At 38.9% G+C, this 19,982-nt stretch overlaps 1 pseudogene; it reads left to right on the forward strand.

The window, feature by feature from the left end:
* Positions 1 to 2,541: 2,541 nt before the first annotated feature.
* The window catches only part of LOC116874119, a 31,740-nt pseudogene continuing 14,299 nt past the window's right edge, over positions 2,542 to 19,982 (forward strand).

Below are 19,982 nucleotides of genomic sequence, written 5' to 3' on the forward strand. Positions count from 1 at the left end.
AACTAGAGATCATGATAAATGCTGTGAAGAAAGTAAACGGAGAAATGGGATCAAGTGAATGTGGGTGGGCAGGGCGCTACCTTATACAGGGTGATCCCCTCCAAATAGGTGACACTTACTGAGGTGTGAGGCTGAGGAAGGGCCAGCCCAGCAGGAGAGGAGCCAGGAGAGAGGCTTGTGCCAAGAGAGTGCCAGCGAGAACAAAGGATCAGAGGAGGCAGGAATCAGACATGCTGAAGATCCAGGAAGAGATCGAAGTCCCTCAACTGTATGATGGGGCTGAAGCATAGCGAGAGGCCAGGTGCAAGGTACAGCTGGGAATCAGACAGAACCCAGATCTCACGGGGCCTTTTAGGTCAAGGGTGGGAGCTTGGATGGGAGGCCAAGGACGCACGCTAAGATAGCACCAGAAGTGCCGCTGATGCATATTTAAGATTACTCAGACTATTAGGTGGAAAACGGGGGTGAGAGGAGGACAAGGGGCACAGGAGCAAATCCCAGCTACAGTGCCCACCAAGGGGACTGTCCAAGAGGACCAGCTGGCTAGAATGTGAGGATTGCATGAAGAGGTCCACAGAATCTACACATGTAATAACAACACACATAGGTACATCTATATGGTATAATGTGTGTATAAATATTTCTAAATAAAATGAAGAAAAATTCAATATGCACAAATATATCCTATTGCAAATTTATATCCAATGTGTTAATTTGTGCTGGGTTAATGCATTTTTGTATATAAACCCAAGATTTGAAATTCCTTTGCCATCTTTGCTTATTTGAATAGTCTCCTAGGATTGCATGAAGAGATGATTAACAACACCATCACCATTTAAAACTATTATTAAGCACTTCCTAAAACTATACAACCAGATCAAAATAAATGGGATTCTGGGACCCACAGAAAACAGTAAATGTTATCCCAAATCCACAATTTCACATTTGGTGTTCCCCAGCTTGTCACTGGCATAGCTTTAAAGAACATAACATGCTACATATTTAAAGACATATTTGGGTTTTGTACTCTTAAAGACTGATTTGTCTATTCCATGCGCACTCAGCAAATGAAAATAAAAAGAATACTGACAAACAAGGTGGATTCCTTGTCCTAAAGCTTCACACATATTTACTTATGAAATTGACAAGGTCAGAAAAATTCTAGTATTACCCCCCACCCCTTTCACAGGTGAGACAACTACTTTTCGCAGAACGTAGTAACTCCTCCTGTGAGGGACGTAATAATAAGTCATGCAGCTATTTGCTGTCAGGGTTAAGATAAACACCCAGAAACTCCTGCTGCTGTGCCATGCTCTCAACTAGAGATTGGCAGCCTGAGTTGGTAAACTATAGCCCATGGGCCAAATCTGGTCCTTTGCCTGGTTTTGTTTGTTTGTTTTTTAAGATTTTATTTATTTGCCAGAGAGAGAACAAGCAGGGGGAGCAGCAGGCAGAGGGGAGAAACAGGACCCTCCCTCACCTCCCCCAACCCCCGAGAAAGGAGCCTGATGCAGGACTCCATCCCAGAACCCTGAGCCAAAGGCAGATGCTTAACTGACTGAGCCACCCAGGCGCCCCCTTTTGCCTGATTTTGTAAATAGTGTTTTATGGAAAGTTACTGGAACAGCCAAAACCATGTTGTCTACATCTATTTGGCTACAAGAGCCGAGCTGAGTAGTTGTGACAGAGATTGTATGGCCCATAAAGCCTAAAATACTTATTACCTGGTCCTTTCTGGAAAACGTGTGCTGATCCCTACTTTAAACCACATAGAAAACTTATTGTCTATGTGTCAGCCACTGTTTCAGGCATTCAGGGATAGAGAGCACGTAGAATTAATGAGGTTCCTGTTCTCATGGTGCTTATAATTATGTGATGGGTTGTGCAAGATTTTGTGTTATGTGTGTACGCAGAGGGGCCATGTTCTGCTGCTAAAAATTTTGACCATCAAAAGTTAGATGATCCCTTACATCTCATTTCTTTGTTAAAAAAAAAAAAAAATCTGGTAGTACCAGAGCCTTGGGTGTCTTAAAATTACTTAGGAAGAAAAAGCAATTGATATGATTCTAGGGACTTCTGTCACAAGCAAGTTACAAGGAGTGTGGCTCTGACCCAGCAGGGTAATTCTCATGTATAAAATACACCTGCCTATTAGAATTGTACAGCTGGCTTGTTCTTGACAAGTATGCCAATAAAAGAATAATTAATAGAAACGATTGCTAAAATTGATAAACATTTATATAACCAAATCTGAGCTTGCAACCGAAAAGGAAAGCTGGCAAATACTGCAGGAATTAAACTACTTTTGAATCAAAACTCTACCTGCAGTATTTATTTTTCCCTCACACCCTCAGTAGTCTCTATTAAGAATTTGTGATTGTCAACGTTACCACGGCAACCTATTTGAAGGGGCTGCAAAGAGATGCACCTCAGGCTTCCCTATAGCTGAAACTCGCCAGTGATGCTCATCTTTGACTAAAGGAGTGGAGCACAGACTCTTGATGTAACCAGCATCCTATACCGAAGGACTTGGGTGTTTTTTTTTTTTTTTTTGGTCATGTTATCAGATAATTAAGATTCATTGAATTCCTAATATGAGCTGAATCCAGGTAAGATTTCACATTTGTAATCAAAATGTGGTGAAAATCCCTCAATAGAGAATAGTTTGCTGATCATATTATCATAATTGTGGATTGAGTGATAGATGACATTAACAGTCTAAACACAGATTTTCTTCTCTTTTTAAAAATTCACTCTTAATTCTAACTTGTGGCCTTCCTTCGTGAATTTTAAAGCCACTAATTTGGGATTTGTGATTCAAATTCAATCAAAATGTATTGAGTTCCTAGCAGGTGCCTTCACATGCATCTTTCATTTCATTCTCTTAACCACACAACTATTCTTGGAAGTAGATATTATCTCATCTATTTTGTAGATGAGTAAACAGAAGCTCAGAGAGGTTAAGTAACTTGCCCAAGGTCACCCAGTGAGAAAAGGGAAGAGCTGACAAATATTAGTCTACTGATGACATTGCCAGGTCCAAGCTAATGTCTATCATTGCTTAGCAATATTTTCTTCATAGATTGTTGATGATGTATGCGGGGAGGGAAGGATGGATATAAAATAAATGAAGCCATTATTTTCACATCTCTAACATATCTATTCAAATCCCTAACATGTTTGATGATAACAAATAGCTCCCTTACTTATCAAAGTAGTTCAGAGGATTTTCCAGAAAATACTTGACTTATAGTTGAAACTTATTGAATAACCTTGAAAGAAATTGTGCCAGATATTCTCCATTTGTTCCTCTAGACCCATATGTCATCATTGTCCACCCTATTCTATGCTCTGGGAGGCCTTGTCGGACCAAATATTCCTTTCTTCTGGCTTCCTTCTGGGTTCAGTCAATGGGCAGCCCCATGGAAGATCAGAGGACAGAAAGAAACTAGGGTATTTATTTCCTTGACCCCCTTCCCATATGTTGACAGTGCTGCGCTACTCAAGCAAATGCCGAGTTCCAGGTGGCCTGGAAGCTGTAGCTCTCACCAGGTTTCTGTAGAAACTCCCTCTTTTTGTGTCTTCAGGCATAAAGTGTGAACTTTCTCCTACTGCTACACTTGGGATGCTTCACCATTCCTTCTTAGTTTCCTTTAAGCCTGCCATGATCTTCACCAATAGTCCCTTTACGGACTGCTCTTAGATCGTGGTTCTTGAAAAGAGAGCTTAGATTATAGGTTTGAGACCTTCCTCCTTCCTAATACAAGAATTAATGCTATAAATTTTCCTCTCAGCACTGCTTTTTCTACATCCCATAAATTCAACATGAAGTCTTGCATTGAGTGCAATGTTCTTTTTTTAAAAAAGATTTTATTTATTTATTTGAGAGAGAGCATGAGAGGGGGGGAAAGGGAGGGGCAGAGGAAGAGGGAGAAGCAGGCTGCCCCCCTGAGTAGGAAGCCCAGTCGATGCAGGGCTCAATCCCAGTGGGACCTGAGCTGAAGGCAGACACATAACTGCTTAACTGACTGAGCCACCCAGGTACCCCTGTTTTTTCTTTTAAATTTCCCTTGTGACTTCCCTTTTGGCCCATGGATTAGTTAGAAGTATGCTGTTCAGTTTTCAAGTGTTGGGAGATTTTTCTTTTATCTTTCTGATATTGATATCTAGTCTGATTCCTTTGTGGTTGAAGAACATGCTCTGTATGGTTCCAGTTCTAAATTTGTTAAGTTTGTTGTATGGCCCAACCTGTGGCTTACGTTGGCATATGTACCATGGACACTCATAAAGTGTGTATTCTGTTCTTGTCAGGTGGTGTGTTCTAGGAATGTCGTTTTGGTTCTGGTGGTCGGTGGTTTTGAGTTCTTCTATATCCTTACTGATTTTCTGTGTAGCTCTTCCACCCAATAACCTTTCAGGTGTAATTGTGGGTTTGTCCACTTCATCTTTCAGCTCTACCATTTTTTGTTTCCTGCATCTTGGAGCTCTGTGTGTGGCACCTCGGTGACAGCCTGGCGAGGTTGGGGCTCAGTTCCTCATACCATCGGTGGAGATGGAGATAAGGGTAGGGCAATAATTTTTTCTTTACAGCCATTGCTTTCTAAACGTTTTCATTCTTGTTAGGTTACCCTTTCCTGGTCCTTTGGTTAAAGAAAGTGGGTTTTTGCTGGGACTCATTTGATCTGTCTCGGTGGTCTGGAACTGCCGGTTTCTTCAGCATGGTCTGGGACATATGAGGAAAAAAAGAAAACCCAAGGGGACTCACTGCCATGTTGTTATTTGGGTCCTGAGGTCCCTAGCCAGTCTGCCTTCTGGTCACTTTTCATACTCTTCTGATATTTGTTTTAAATTTATAATATGCTATAGTATAACAATAATTATATAGTATAGAATTTATATTTATAATATACATCATATAATTATTATATTACATTACATTATGTCTAGGGCTTTTACTTAGAGTAGAAATAGGGTAAAATATGTTATTCCATCTTCCCAGAAGCAGAAGTCTTCATGTCAGGAACTTTAAAAAAAAATTAATACAAACAACTACTTACAAAGGGTTAGATGAGCTGAAAAGCTAAACAGAGAACAGTGAAGCCACCCCAAGATTTGCAATATCAGAAAACAACTATTACTCTAGAACAGGTGGCACAAAGAAGTACACGGTGTTACTGGAGCCCAAAAGCTGGGGCTCCTCAATGGGATATGGGACCAAAGAGGGAAGGGGTGTCCCACAGAGAGCAGGAACCATGCAGGAGATATAGCCAGTAGCTATATATCCATCCCAGATAGAAAGAGAGAAAGGAAAATACATTGGCTTATCCCCTCCTTCTTCCCTCCAGTCCCCTTCCAGTGCCTCTCAGTGGCCAAACTCAGCCAGAAGCCACTTGTTAGGGAAGTTGGGGAAATATCATTTGCAGGGGTCAGCAATCTGGACACCGAACAGAGCAGAGGGAAGGATGGAGCAGATTTGAAAGGGAGCAGGTACATGACTGGTACAAGGATGAATAGCTATTTCAGAAGTGCCTTGGATTTGGAGCTAAGAATCCCTAACAGAAGGATGGGATAATGGCAAGAAAAAAGTAAATGTGTCAGAGGCCACAGGAAAATATCATTATTGGGTGGCTCAGCATGTGCTGGGGGAGGAAGATGACCAGCATACCCAAAACATCCAGGTAATTTCCTGAAAATCCATTCACTTTCCTCTAGCTATCACCACCTAGCCTGAAAGATAACAACCCCCCAATATTTGTTCTTGTGATTCTGCTATCTTTAGACTCCAGTGTTCTGATAACTGGGAGGAAAATAACTCTAGAGGTATTAGGTGTGTCTCCTTCAGTGATCCTTCTTCATGATGTGTTTTTTTTTTTTCATTCATTATGGAAGCAACTGCATGTACAGTAGTTTTTATGCACCTAGGTGATCTGAGTAGAAATTAGTTATGCTACCACTTTCTGATGGGTATATGAAATTATAAAGATTTATAAAATTTATAAGATTTATAAAAATGCTCTGTTTGAACAGGAAAAGGTCAACATTGCTACGAACAGATGTTCAATATCTCATGGGTAGTCTCATGGGTAGATGCATCCACAGAGAAAATCAACAGGCTTCAGATGGACAACTACCACTGTACCAATGATATTAATTTGGTGGCAACTCATTTTCAATTTCTTGGAAAGGGTCTAGGATAAATTTAATTCAGCAGAATCAGTGGCATTAATAACTGAGAATGATGAATGGAAGAACTTCAGCCAAGTATTTTTTAAAAAACATTTTATTTATTTGAGAGAGAGAGAGAGAATGAGAGAGAGGAGTGAGCATGAGAGGGGAGAAGTCAGAAGGGGAAGTAGACTCCCTGCTGAGCAAGGAGCCAGATGCAGGACTCGATCCTGGGACTCCAGGATCATGACCTGAGCTGAAGACAGCTGCTTAACCCACTGAGCCACCCAGGTGCCCCTAGCCAAGTATTTTAAAGAATGCTTTCAAAGAATCCATTTTAATGAACAACTACTATATTCATCAAAATCCTTACCCTTTTATTATATTTGGAAAATATATATGTATTTCTAAACCTAGGAGATTAAATCAACATTTTTATAAAAATATTGTATAACTCAGAGTTGTTAGGATACTTCTTTCAGTGGTGTAGAGGGGTTGGTTAGTTAGATAGTATATGAAGGAATCTATGTACTGGACAAATAAGCTATGTCTGTTCTCACAAGTGAGTAACTGCTTCGATTAAAGGTTTTCTCCTAATTAGTAGAGCAAACTACAGCTGACTTTAGGGGTGTTGGAAGCCCAGTACAATAAATTATCCTTTGACTGTCATTCAAAGCAAAGTTCAAGAAAGAACTACACATTAGGCAGGGGGAGAAAAAGCACCATATGCATGGTTCATTAATAATGTACAAGAATGGCCAGCATAGTACTTGAATGAGATGGAGGTGACAAAAGTCAATTAAAATCTTGAGACAGTTTTTGAGATTTGGAATATTAATTAGAGAAAGCAACAGCAGAATACTGGCATAACCAGGCACACATATGAAATCTTGTTTGTAGTTCAAGAAGCCCATTTTTTAAAGCACACTTGAGAGACTGAAAGATGCATCCAGAAAAGAAGCAATTAAACTCATTCAGAGCTGGAAGACGATAGGTCAACTCGGCACACGTAGTACAAAAGGACAGGGTGGTTATCAGGATGTTCCATGAAAACTACCAGCACTGATAGTTCTGTGGGACTCTTTAGTGGTTTTTGTTATAGGTTGTTTTTGGTTTTTTGGTTTTTTTGTTCTTAGCAAAGGACACTTTAAAAATACAAATACGAAAAAGTCAGTTACCGGCGTGTAGTGTAGCAAACTATTATGAATTGCTTCTTTCAACCGTAAGTGAAAGAAAGGCCATTTCTGCTCTGGTTAAGCAAATCATATCTGTCTACAATAGAATTAGAGATGCCACAGACTAGGTAGCTTGGCTTTATTTCTGTGACAGGATGTCTACTCTGCAAAAATAAAAATAACTAACATCTTTGAGAGCCTTCTTGTATACCCAGCCCTGCTGTAAGATCCTAAATGCTACAGGCTCTCCAGAATATAATAGGAAGGCAGGAAAACTTCCTTGTGTTGTTTTGCCCCATTCTTGGCACACAGTAAGTACTTGATAAATACATTATCAATGCATGGTGTTTCTCAATGAGTAAATTTTTTGGAAAGATTGTATTTATTTATTTAAGAGAGAGAGCGTGCACATGCAAGCAAGTGGGGGGAGGGGGTGCAGAGGGGAAGGAGAGGGAGAGAGAATCTGAAGCAGACTCTATGCTCTGCATAGAGACTAACATGGGGCTCCATCTCACAACCATGAGATCATGCCCTGAGCCAAAACCAAGAGTTGGATGCTTAACCAACTGTGATACCCAGGGACCCCTCAATGAAATGGGTAATTTTTCTCTGTATGTATTACTTTTGTAATCTGAAAAAATTCAATTGTATTTTTATCACCTCTTGGTGGACATGCCCTTGTGTAAAGTCCTTCTCCTTGAGGCTTGGCTGGATAATCACTTACTTGTTATAAAGAACTAATGGAATACCACTTCTGAGATTAGGTTACAACATGAGTTGGATTTCCCACTTGTCTTCTAGCTCTCTCACTTGCTCTTTCTGATGGAGACTGGCTGTCATGTTGTGAGCTGTCCTGTGAAAGGGTGCAGGTGGCCAAGAACTGAGGAGACCTCTGGCCACCTTCAGATGAGGAACTGAGGCCCTTAGTCAAATGTCCCATGAGCAATTGGATCCTGCCACCAAATATATGAGTGAGGCTGAAAGCAGATTTCTCCAGCCTTACTTGATTCTATAGATAACTAAGCTCAGCCTTGGCCATGTAATCTTGTGAGAGACCCTGACTCCTCTCCCAATCCATACCTGGATTCCTGACATATAGAAACTATGAGATAAAAAGTACTTGTTGTTTTGAGCTAAGTTTGTGTAATTTATACATGGCTATAAATAGTTAATACTTCTTTTGAGACATGTCTCCAAAGGAAAAGGAAACAAAAGCAAACAAGCAAACAAGCATGAAGTCTTGGGACTTCATCAAGATCAAAACCTTCTGCACAGCCAAGGAAACAGTCAACGAAACAAAGAGGCAACCCATGGAATGGGAGAAGATATTCACAAATGACACTACAAACAAAAGGCTGATATCCAAGATCTATAAAGAACTCCTCAAACTCAACTCCCAAAAAACAGATAATCACGTCAAAAAATGGGCAGAAGACATGAACAGACACTCCTGCAAAGAAGTAGCTAACAGACACATAAAAAAATGTTCATCATCATTAGACATCAGGGAGATTCAAATCAAAACCACATTGAGATACCACCTTATACCAGTCAGAATGGCCAAAATCAACAAGACAGTAAACAACAAGTGTTGGAGAGGATGTGGAGAAAGGGGAACGCTCTTACACTGTTGGTGGGAATGCAAGTTGGTGCAGCCACTTTGGAAAACAGTGTGGAGATTCCTGAAGAAATTAAAAATAGAGCTACCCTATGACCCTGCAATTGCACTACTGGGCATTTACCCCAAAGATACAGATGTAGTGAAAAGAGCAATGGCCACAGTTGCCAAACTGTGGAAAGAGCCAACATGTACTTCAACAGACAAATAGATAAAGAAGATATGGTCCATATATACAATGGAGTATTATGCCTCCATCAGAAAGGATGAATACCCAACATTGTATCAACATGGATGGGACTGGAGATTATGCTGAGTGAAATAAATCAAGCAGAGAGAGTCAATTATCATATGGTTTCACTTACTTGTGGAGCATAAGCAATAACATGGAGGACATTGGGTAAAGGAGAGGAGAAGTGAGTTGGGGGAAATTGGAGGGGGAGACAAACCATGGGAGACTGTGGATTCTGAGAAACAAACTGAGGATTTTGGAGGGGAGGGGGATGGGGGTTGGGAGGGCCTGATGGTGGGCATTAAGGAAGGCATGTATTGCATGGAGTACTGGGTGTGATGTATAAACAATGAATCTTGGAATGCTGAAAAAGTAAAATAAAATTTAAATAATTTAAAAAAAAGTATGCAATTAAAGGAAAAAATAAATAGCTAATACACGAGTCTACAGGAAAAAATGGTCTTTTTAAAGTTGGGTTTTGGGTGTGTTTTTTTTTAAGATTTTATTTATTTGAGAGAGAGAGAGAGAGAGCAAGCAGGAAGAGAAACAGAGGGAGAGGGTTAAGCAGACTCTACACTGAGCATGGAGTCCAATGCCAGGGCCCAATCCTGGGACCCTGAGATTATGAGCTAAGCTGAAATCAAGATTTGGTCGTTTAACCTACCGAGCCATCCAGGGACCCCAGTGGTTTTTGTTGTTGTTTTGGGGGTTTTTTTGGTAACAACATTCAAATTTTCTACTTTCAGCTCTTTATGAAATGAGCTATTATTTCTGAAAAATTGGCTTTGCTTTGGCAATGTGGTAACAGCTGCTCCTTCCATGACCAAAATATGGAGACACTATTACAATCGAAAATTTATTTTCCCATTCTAATATGCAACCCTAGTATATTCACAAAGGGGGCTTTAAACCGTTCCTAGAAAATTATAATCAAGTCCAAATTCTAAAAATACTTTAAAAATCCATTACATTTATTCAACACTACATTGCACATACCATAACAATACTAAGTGTGAAAATTATCTTCAGACACCTTCCTATTAAAGTGAAAATGGGCTCTATCTGGTTCTCTCTAGGGTATAATGACATCCATCTGTTTCATTCCTTATAGGCAGACAACAGCTGTACAAAGGAGTCCCAAGGAGTCACACCATTTCACCATTCCATTCTAAATACGGTATCCCTCCTTACCTGTGGGGGATACATTCTAAGACAGTCAGTGGATGCCTGAAACTGTGGATAGTACCAAACCCTCTATAGAGTTGACCCTTGAACAACATGGGTTTGAACTGCATAAATCCACTTATATGCAAGGAGTTTTTTTGATATAGCACAGTACTATAAGCATATTTTTTCTCCCATATCATTTTCATTACAGTTTATTTTCTCTAGCTTCCTTTATTTGAAGAATACAGTATGTAGTATATATCACCTCAAAATATGTGTTAATCAACTGTTTATCAATTAGGGCTTCCAGTCTAACAGTAGCCTAGTAGTTAAGGTATTTTAAAGATTTTATTTATTTATTTATTTATTTATTTGAGAGTGAATGAGAGAGAGTGTGGGCAGGGGAAGCAGACAGAGCTGGATAAGCAGACTCCAAACTGAGTGTAGAGCCCAACAAGAGGCTCAATCTTATGACCCTGAGAGTATGGCCTGAAACAAAATCAAGAATCAGATGCTTAACTGACAGAGTCACCCAGGCTCCCCACTATTAGTTAAGTTTTGGGAAAGTTAAAAGTTTAGGCAGATTTTCAACTGTACGGGGGGCTGATGCCCCTAACCCCATATTGTTCAAGGGTCACTGTATATTGTTTTTTTCCCCCTATACAAACATAGGTATCTATGATACAGTTTAATTTATAAATTAGGCACAGTAGGTTAACAATAATAATAAAATAGAACAATTATAGCAATATCCTGTACTAAAAGTTATGTGAATGTGGTCTCCCTCTCTCAAAATATTTTATTGGAATGTACTCACCCTTGTGATGATGTGAGATGATAAAATGCCAACGTGATAAAATAAAGTGAAGTGAACAACACAGGCATTGTGACCTAGTGTTAGGCTACCACTGACCATCAGTCAGTAAGTCAGAAAGGAGATCACCTGCTTCTGGACCGTGGCTGACAGCAGATTAATTAAAACCATAGAAAGCAAAACCCAGATAAGGGAGGATTGCCATATGGATGACACCCTGTTTTCTGGCCCCCAAGTTCCAATGCTTCCTATACATTATAGCTTACTTTTGTACTACCAATGTTATAAACCTTACATTTTATAAGATACATCTAATACTTTAATGGAACCAAAGAAATTTAAACTTTGACACTGGAAGACTCTTAGAGTGCCAAATACACTGAATCCATCTTTGGTTCTCCACCTCGTTCATGCCCACACAATGAACTTGGTCAGGTTTATGTGCTCCAGACCCCAGTGGAGGTTAATGTATATCCTAACTGGAATGTGGGAAGGCTTGTTCTATTCTTCCCTAAAGTGTCACGTAGAGGGCTCCAGTTTAGATAACTACCTGTGACCCTTCCACCATGCCCCTCACTCCACAAAAGCCGGGGATTAAGGTCTGGACTGGGCAAAGAATGGGGGTAGAAAACACCACTGAATCATCTGTCAGCCCAATCCCCTCTGTCAGTAAGTTATCCTAAAAAAAACTCTGTGTAAATGGTATGGAATGCCTTGCTTTGTTTTTTCCGTCTCAAAATACCTGCTCGGAAGAATAGTTTACTGAACCTCCTCTACCTTCTAACACAAGGATCTTAGAGTTACCATTATGAATAGCAAGTATTATTCTATTTAATTAAAATAAGCCTCTTAGCATGTAGCTTTACCAAAGCCCTTTCACTTGTCTCCTCAGACTGGAGGTATTCTGTTTTATCACTGACAAGTACCTGGCATATGGTAGAAACTCAGAACTTTATGCCTAATGAATCCATATGTGAACTTCACCCTCCTTCCTTCATTCAAAGGTACTTCACCATAGGGCTAGCCCTCGAGGCCTGATGGGAAAAGGAAGGAAATACACAAATAATCATGTTATAACATAGTAATAATAATTACTTTGAGAAGTGTTCAAAATGACATTGAGGATTTATTAAAAATATACAAATCCCTGGACCCCAGCCTTCATTTTAATTTTTTTTTAAGATTTTATTTATTTATTTCACAGAAAGAGATCACAAGTAAGTAAAGAGGCAGCCAGAGAGAGAGGCGAAAGTAGGCTCCCTGCCGGGCAGAGAGCCCCATGTGGGGCTTGATCCCAGGACCCTGAGATCATGACCTGAGCCGAAGGCAGAGGCTTAACCCACTGAGCCACCCAGGTGCCCCCATTTTAATGCTTAACCTAGAATGTGTGGGGTGTTATAGTCAATCATTCTCCATAAAGGGTCAAAGAGTAAATGTTTTTGGCTTTGCCAGCCCTACAAATTCCACTGTAACTACTCAACTCCACAACTGCAGTGTAGACAATACATAAATGAATGGATGTGGCCATGTTCCATTAATGCATTATATATGGACACTAAATTTGAACTTTGTATCATTTTCTCATGGTATAAAATATTGTTCTTTTAATTGTTTTCAACCACTTAAAAATATAATAACCATTCTTAGCTTGTGGACTATACAAAAACAGGGAGCCAGCCAGATTCGGCCCGTGGGCTGTACTTTGCCAACGGATGGCATAGAGGAAAGAATACAGACTCTGGAATCATCCTGACCTCACTTGATTCCAGCTTTGCTCTTTACTAGGTTGTAACCTGGGGAAACTCCTTACCCATGTGAGCATGCTTCTCCACCTGAGTGATGAGAACCTTCAGGAATACCTACTTCATCCTTGAGGTGGCAAGAAACTGGATGAGAGAGAAAGAGAGGGAGAGGGAGGGAGAGAGAGAGGCTAAAAAGGCCTGAATGCTAAAACAACAACTGTGCTACATGAACTATCACAGTAAACATGTTTTCTTTTTACATGCCAATCAGGGAACTAATTTGGACATGGGATTTAATTAAATGCAGTTGGCTGCATCACTAATATACTCCTTTTTCCTCATCATATTCTTTTACACAGTAGTCATTTCTTCTTGACATTTGTTATTGTAATATGATGAGACCTCACCATAACGTGTCATGGAGTGCACCAGGCAGCATCTTTTATTTTTATATGACTAGGTTTTAATGGAATTTTACAATTTAGCTCTAGGATGTCTAGCCTGCCAAATCATTCAGTAAATGCTAAGGAAATTGTCTTAACTAGCACACAGCAAGTAAATGGTTCAATTTAATACATCATAAAAATAATTTTTAAAAAAAGGAAAATAAAATGAGTAGGGAAAAATCATTTTGGAGAAAATCCTAGATTTCTCTTCAATTAAGATTTTAAGGAACAAAGTTTACCTTTTATTTCTTCCATTTAAAAAGGGACAGGCATTATAGCTACTCTGATCATGATTCCTCCTCCTTCCCCTCAAAAAGACACACTCATTGTTTAATCACATTACTTTGCACTGTGCCTGACAAGTGGTCAGTCCTCCAAACTCATTTCAACAATCTGTCCCTGACAAAGGGGAGTCTTACAGGAATAATGCCTTAACCAGAGACAATAAATGTTCTAATAATAGAATATTATGCATTAGAATAGAAGCAAATGGATAGTGGTGAGAGTGGTAAGGCAGTAGAGTTTTAGACAGAAAATAAGCCCATCCTTGTGATATGTGGGATCCAAGAAAAAAACTACAAATGGAGACCACATAGCACGTTGAAATATATAGAAGTTATAAATCAGCTTATCTCCCAACTAGCAACTCACCCATGGCTCTGTGGCCCAATGTCTAGGAATAGTCCTCCACCCTGGATGTTAAAGCAACATGGGAATACTGGGTAGGACAGGGTGAAAGGTAGACCTGAACTTAGGGCCAAGCCTTCTGAGGGCTGATGGGACTAAAAACTTATTTGGACTCATGATCAAGTTCAGCTAGGTTTCAGGATCAACATACAAAAAGCTATTTGTATTTCTAGGCACTAGCAATGAGCAATCCAAAACTAAAATTCAGAAAATAATTCCATTCCTAGTAATATCAAAAAGAAGAAAATACTTAGCATAACTTTTTAAAATTTAAATACAATTAGCCAACATAGAATACATCATTAGTTTCAGATCCAGAGTTCAGTAATCCATCAGTTGCATTAACAGAGTGTTCATCAGGGCGCCTGGGTGGCTCAGTGGGTTAAGCCTCTGCCTTCGGCTCGGGTCATGATCTCAGGGTCCTGGGATCGAGTCCCGTATCGGGCTCTCTTCTCAGCAGGGGGCCCGCTTCCCTCTCTTTCTCTCTCTGCCTGCCTCTCCATCTACTTGTGATCTCTGTCAAACAAATAAATAAAATCTTTAAAAAAAAAAAAACAACAGAGTGTTCATCACATCCACATGTGCCCTCTTTCATCCCTGTCACCTACTCCCTCCCCTCTAGCAATCTTCAGTTTGTTTCCCATAGTTAAGAGTCTCTCATGGTTTGTCTCCCTCTCTGATTTCTTCCCATTTAGTTTTCCCTCCTTTCCCCTATGATCCTCTGTGCTATTTCTTATATTCCACATATGAGTGAAACCATATGATAATTGTCTTTCTCTGACTGACTTATGTTACTCAGCAGAGTACCCTCCAGTTCTACCCATATCGATGTAAATGGTTAAGATTTCATCCTATTTGATGGCTGAGTAATATTCCATTGTATATAAATACCACATCTTCTTTATCCATTCATCTGTCAATAGACATCTGGGCTCCCTCCACAGTTTGGCTATAGTGTACATTGCTGCTATAAACACTGGAGTGTAGGTGCCTCTTCAGATCACTACACATCTTTATCTTTAAGGTAAATACCTAGTAGTGCAATTGCTGGGTTGTTGGGTAGCTCTATTTTTAACTTCCTGAGGAACCTCCATATTTTTTCCATAGTGGCTGTACCAGCTTGAGTTCCCACCAATAAGGTAAAAGAGTTCTCTTTCTCTGCATCCTCGCCAACACCTGTTGTTTCCACGTGTTGTGAGGTGGTATCTCATTGTGGTATTGATTTTTATTTCCCTGATGTCAAGTGACATTCAGCACTTTTTCATGTGTCTGTTGGCAATCTGTATGTCTTCTTTGGAGAAATGTGTATTTATGTCTTTTGCCCATTTCTTGACTAGACTGCTTGTTTTTTAAGTGTTGAATTTGTTAAGTTCTTTATATTCTTGCCTTTTAACTGATATGTCATTTGCAAATATTTTATTCCTTCATAGGGTGACTTTTAGTTTCGTTAACTATTTCCTTTGCTGTGCAAAAGCTTTTTATCTTGATGAAGTCCCAAGAGTTCATTTTTGCTTTTGTTTCCCTTGTCTTTGCAGATGTGTCTAGCAAGAAGATGCTGCAGCCGAGGTCAAAGGGGTTGCTGCCTGTGCTCTCCCCTAGGATTTGGATGGATTCCTGTCTCACATTTAGGTCTTTCATCTATTTTTTAATTTATCTTTGTGTATGGTGTAAGACAATGTTCCAGTTTCATTCTTCTGCATGTGGCTGTCCAATTTTCCCAACACCATTTATTGAAGAGGCTGTCTTTTTTCCATCGGATATTCTTTCCTGCTTTGTCAAAGATTAGTTGACTGTAGAGTTGAGGGTCCATTTCTGGGTTCTCCATTCTGTCCCACTGATCTATGTGTCTGTTTTTGTGCCAGTATCATACTGTCTTGATGATTACAGTTTTGTAATAGAGCTTAAAGTCTGGCATTGTGATGCCATCAGCTTTGCTTTTCTTTTTCAACATTCCCCTGGCTCTTCAGGGTCTTTTGTGGTTCCATACACATTTTAGGATTATTTGTTCCAGCTCTGTGAAAAAAGTTGGTGATATTTTCATAGGGATTGCAATGAATGTGATTGCTCTGTAGCATAGACACTTTAACAATATTTATTCTTCCAATCCATGACCATGGAATGTTTTTCCATTTCTTTGTGTCTATCTCAATTTCACTCATAAGTGTTTTGTACTTTTAGACTACAGGTCCTTGGGCACCTGGGTGGCTCAGTGAGTTAAAGCCTCTGCCTTTGGCTCAGGTCATGGTCTCAGGGTCCTGGGATCAAGTCCCGCTTCGGGTTCTCTGCTCGGCAGAGAGCCTGCCTCCTCCCCCTCTCTCTCTCTCTCTCTCTGCCTGCCTCTCTGCCTACTTGTGATCTCTGTCTGTCAAATAAACAAATAAAACCTTTTAGACTACAGGTCCTTTACCTCTATGGTTAGGTTTATTCCAAGTTATCTTATGCAAATGATTTCTGCACATTGATTTTATATCCTGCCACATTTCTGAATTCCTGTATGAGTTCTAGCAATTTTGGGGTGGAATCTTTTGGGTTTTCCCATACAGTATCATGTCATCTGCAAAGAGTGAGAGTTTTACTTCTTCTTTGCCAATTCAGATGCCTTTTATTTCTTTTTGTTGTCTGATTGCTGAGGCTAGGACTTCTGGTACTATGTTGAACAACAGTGGTGACAGGGAACATCCCTCCCATGTCCTGACCTTAGGGGAAAAGCTCTCAGTTTTTCCCCAGTGAGAATGATATTTGGTGTGGGCTTTTCATAGATTCCTTTTATGATAATGAGGGATGTTCCCTCTATTACTACACTGTGGATAGTTTTAATCAGGAAAGGATGCTGTATTTTGTTAAATGCTTTTTCTGCATCAGTTGAAAGGGTCATATGGTTCTTGTCCTTTCTTTTATTAATGTGATATATAATATTGATTGATTTGTGGATGTTGAACCACTCTTACAGCCCAGGAATTAATCCCACTTAGTTGTGGTGAATAATCCTTTTAATGTACTATTGGATCCTATTGGTTAGTATGTTGGTGAGAATTTTGGTATCAGTGTTCATCAGGAATACTGATCTGTAATTCTCCTTTTTGATGGAGTCTTTGTCTGGTTTTGGGATCAAGGTGATGTTGGCCTCATAAAATGAATTTGGAAGTTTTCCTTCCATTTCTTTTTTTTTTTTTTAAACAGCTTCAGAAAAATAGATATTAATTCTTCTTTAAATGTTTGGTAGAAATTCCCTGGAAATACATCCAAGCTTGGACTCTTTGTTGGGAGGTTTTTGATTACTGCTTCAGTTTCATTTCTGGTTATGTGTCTGTTCAGGTTTTCTATTTCTTCCTATTCATTTCTGATAGTTTATATGTTTCTGGGAATGCATCCATTTCTTCCAGACTGCCTGTTTGTTGGCATGTAGTTGGTTATAATATGTTCTTATAATTGTTTGTATTTCCTTGGTGTTGGTCATTTTCTCCCCTCTTTCATTCATGATTTTATTAATTTGGGTCCTTAATCTTTTCTTTTTGATAAATCTGGCTAGGGGTTTATTGATCTTACTAATTCTTTCAAAGAACAAGCTGCTAGTTTTGTTGATCTGTTCTATTATTCTTTTGGTTTCCATTTCATTGACTTTTGCTCAAATTTTACTAATTCCTGTTTCTCACTTGGTTCAGGCTTTATTTGTTCTTTCTCCAACTACTTTAGGTGTATGGTTGGGTTTTGTATTTGAGGCTTTTCTTATTTCTTGAGAAAGGCTTGTGTTGCTATGCACTTTCCTCTTAGGACCACCCTTGCTGCATTCCAAAGGTTCTGAACTCTTGTGTTTTCATTTTCATTTGTTTCCATGAATTTTTTTAAATTCTTCTTTAATTTCCTGGTTCAGCCATTCATTTTTTAGTGGGATGCTCTTTAGCCTCCAAGTATTTGAATTACTTCCGAATTTCTTCTTGTGATTGAGTTCACATTTCAAAGCATTGTGGTACAAATATGCAGGGAATAATCCCAATCTTTTGGTACCCATTGAGACCTGATTTGTGACCCAGTATGTGATCTATACTGGAGAATGTTCCATGTACACTAGAGAAGAATGTATATTCTGTAGCTTTAGGATGGAATGTTCCATATAAACCTGTGAAGTCCATCTGGTCCAGTGTGTCACTCAAAGCCTTGGGCATAACTTTAAAACATAAATGGAAAATGTATACTCTGAAAACTATAAAAACATTTTTTAATTAAAGAAAACCTAAATAAATGAAAAGACATCCCATGTTCAGATTAGAAGACTTAATATTGTTAAGATGGCAATACTTCCCAAATCAACTAATCAATAGATTCAACACTATCCATGTCAAAATTTCAGCTGGTGACAAACTGATCCTACAATTTACATAATAATGATCCAGAATAGCCAAAAAAAAACCCTTGAAAAAAGAAAAGCCAAGTTAGAAGACTCATACTTCTTAATTAAAACAAAACAAAACAAAACAAAGCTACGGTAATCAGTAGTCAAGGCAACTGTGTGTATATCTATAAGGGTAGATAGATAGATAAATAAAATAGAATTTAAAAATCTAGAAGCATAACCTCACATTTATGGTCAATTGATTTTCCACAAAAGTGCCAAGACAATTTAATGAGGGAAACAGTATTTTTTTCAACAAGTGGTGTTGGGATATTCACAAACAAAAGAAGAGGTTTGATCTCTACCTCATAGAAAATTTGATTCAAAGGGAATTATAGACCTAAACTTAAGAGATAAAATTTAAAAACTCATAAAAGGTAGGAGTAAATATTGCATTAGGCACAACCTTCTTAGATACAATACCACCAGCACAAATGACAAAATAAAAATAGATAAATCAGACTTCATCAAAAATTAAGATCTTTTGTGCTTCAAAGGATGCCTTTAACAACAGCAACAAAAAAATGACAACCCACAGAATGGGAGAAAATATTTGTAAATCATACATCTGATAAGGGACTTGTATCCAGACTATACAGAGAACCCTCACAACTCAAGTGTAAAAAAGATAAATAACCCAATTTTAAAATGGACCAAGAACTGGAATAGACATTTCTCCAAAGAAGGTATACAAATGGCCAATAAATACATGAACAAATGCTCAACATCCTAACTCATTAGGGAAATGTAAATCATAGTCCTAATGAGATTCCACTTTACACCCACTAAAACAGCTATAACAAAAAAAAATTTAAAAATAAACAAACAAAAAAAAAAACATGACAAAAATGTGTGTTGGCAAAGATGGGGAAAAAATCAGAGCCCTCATCCATTTCTGGTGTGAATGTGAAATGGTGCAGCCACTTTGGAAAAACAGTTTGGCATTTCTTCAAAAAGTTAAAAACATGAGCAGGGAATGCTCTTCCATCTTTTTGTGTCTTCTTCAATTTCTTTCATGAGTGTTCTGTAGTTCCTTGAGTACGGGTGGTGAGCCTGGTGGTGGGTATTAAGGAGGGCACGTATTGCATGGAGCACTGGGTGTGGTGCATAAACAATGAATTTTGGAACACTGAAAAAATAAAAAAAGTTAAAAACACTAATTTATCATATTGCCTAGCAAAATGCACATTTAGGTAACCAAGAGAAGTGAAAATACATGCCCACACAAAAACTTGAATATGAGTGTTCACAGAAACAGTATTCCTAGTAGCCACAAAGTAGAAACAAAGCAAATGTCCATGAACTGATGAATGGACAATGTAATATTTGACAATAAAAAGGAGTGAAGCACTAGTACATGCTACAACACAGATGAACCTTGAAAACATTGTGCTAGGTGAAAGAAGTCAGCCACAAAATACCACATATGATATGATTCCATTTATAGGAAATGTCTAGAATAGGCAAATCTGTAGGGACAGAAATGAGAATACTGACGGCCTAAGGCTGAGGGGGTTGGGAAGAAATGGGGAATAACTGCTAACAG

The sequence above is a fragment of the Lontra canadensis genome, unplaced genomic scaffold (genome assembly GCF_010015895.1).
Source record: "Lontra canadensis isolate GAN:19392208 unplaced genomic scaffold, GSC_riverotter_1.0 scaffold35, whole genome shotgun sequence".
NCBI classification, from domain to species: domain Eukaryota; kingdom Metazoa; phylum Chordata; class Mammalia; order Carnivora; family Mustelidae; genus Lontra; species Lontra canadensis.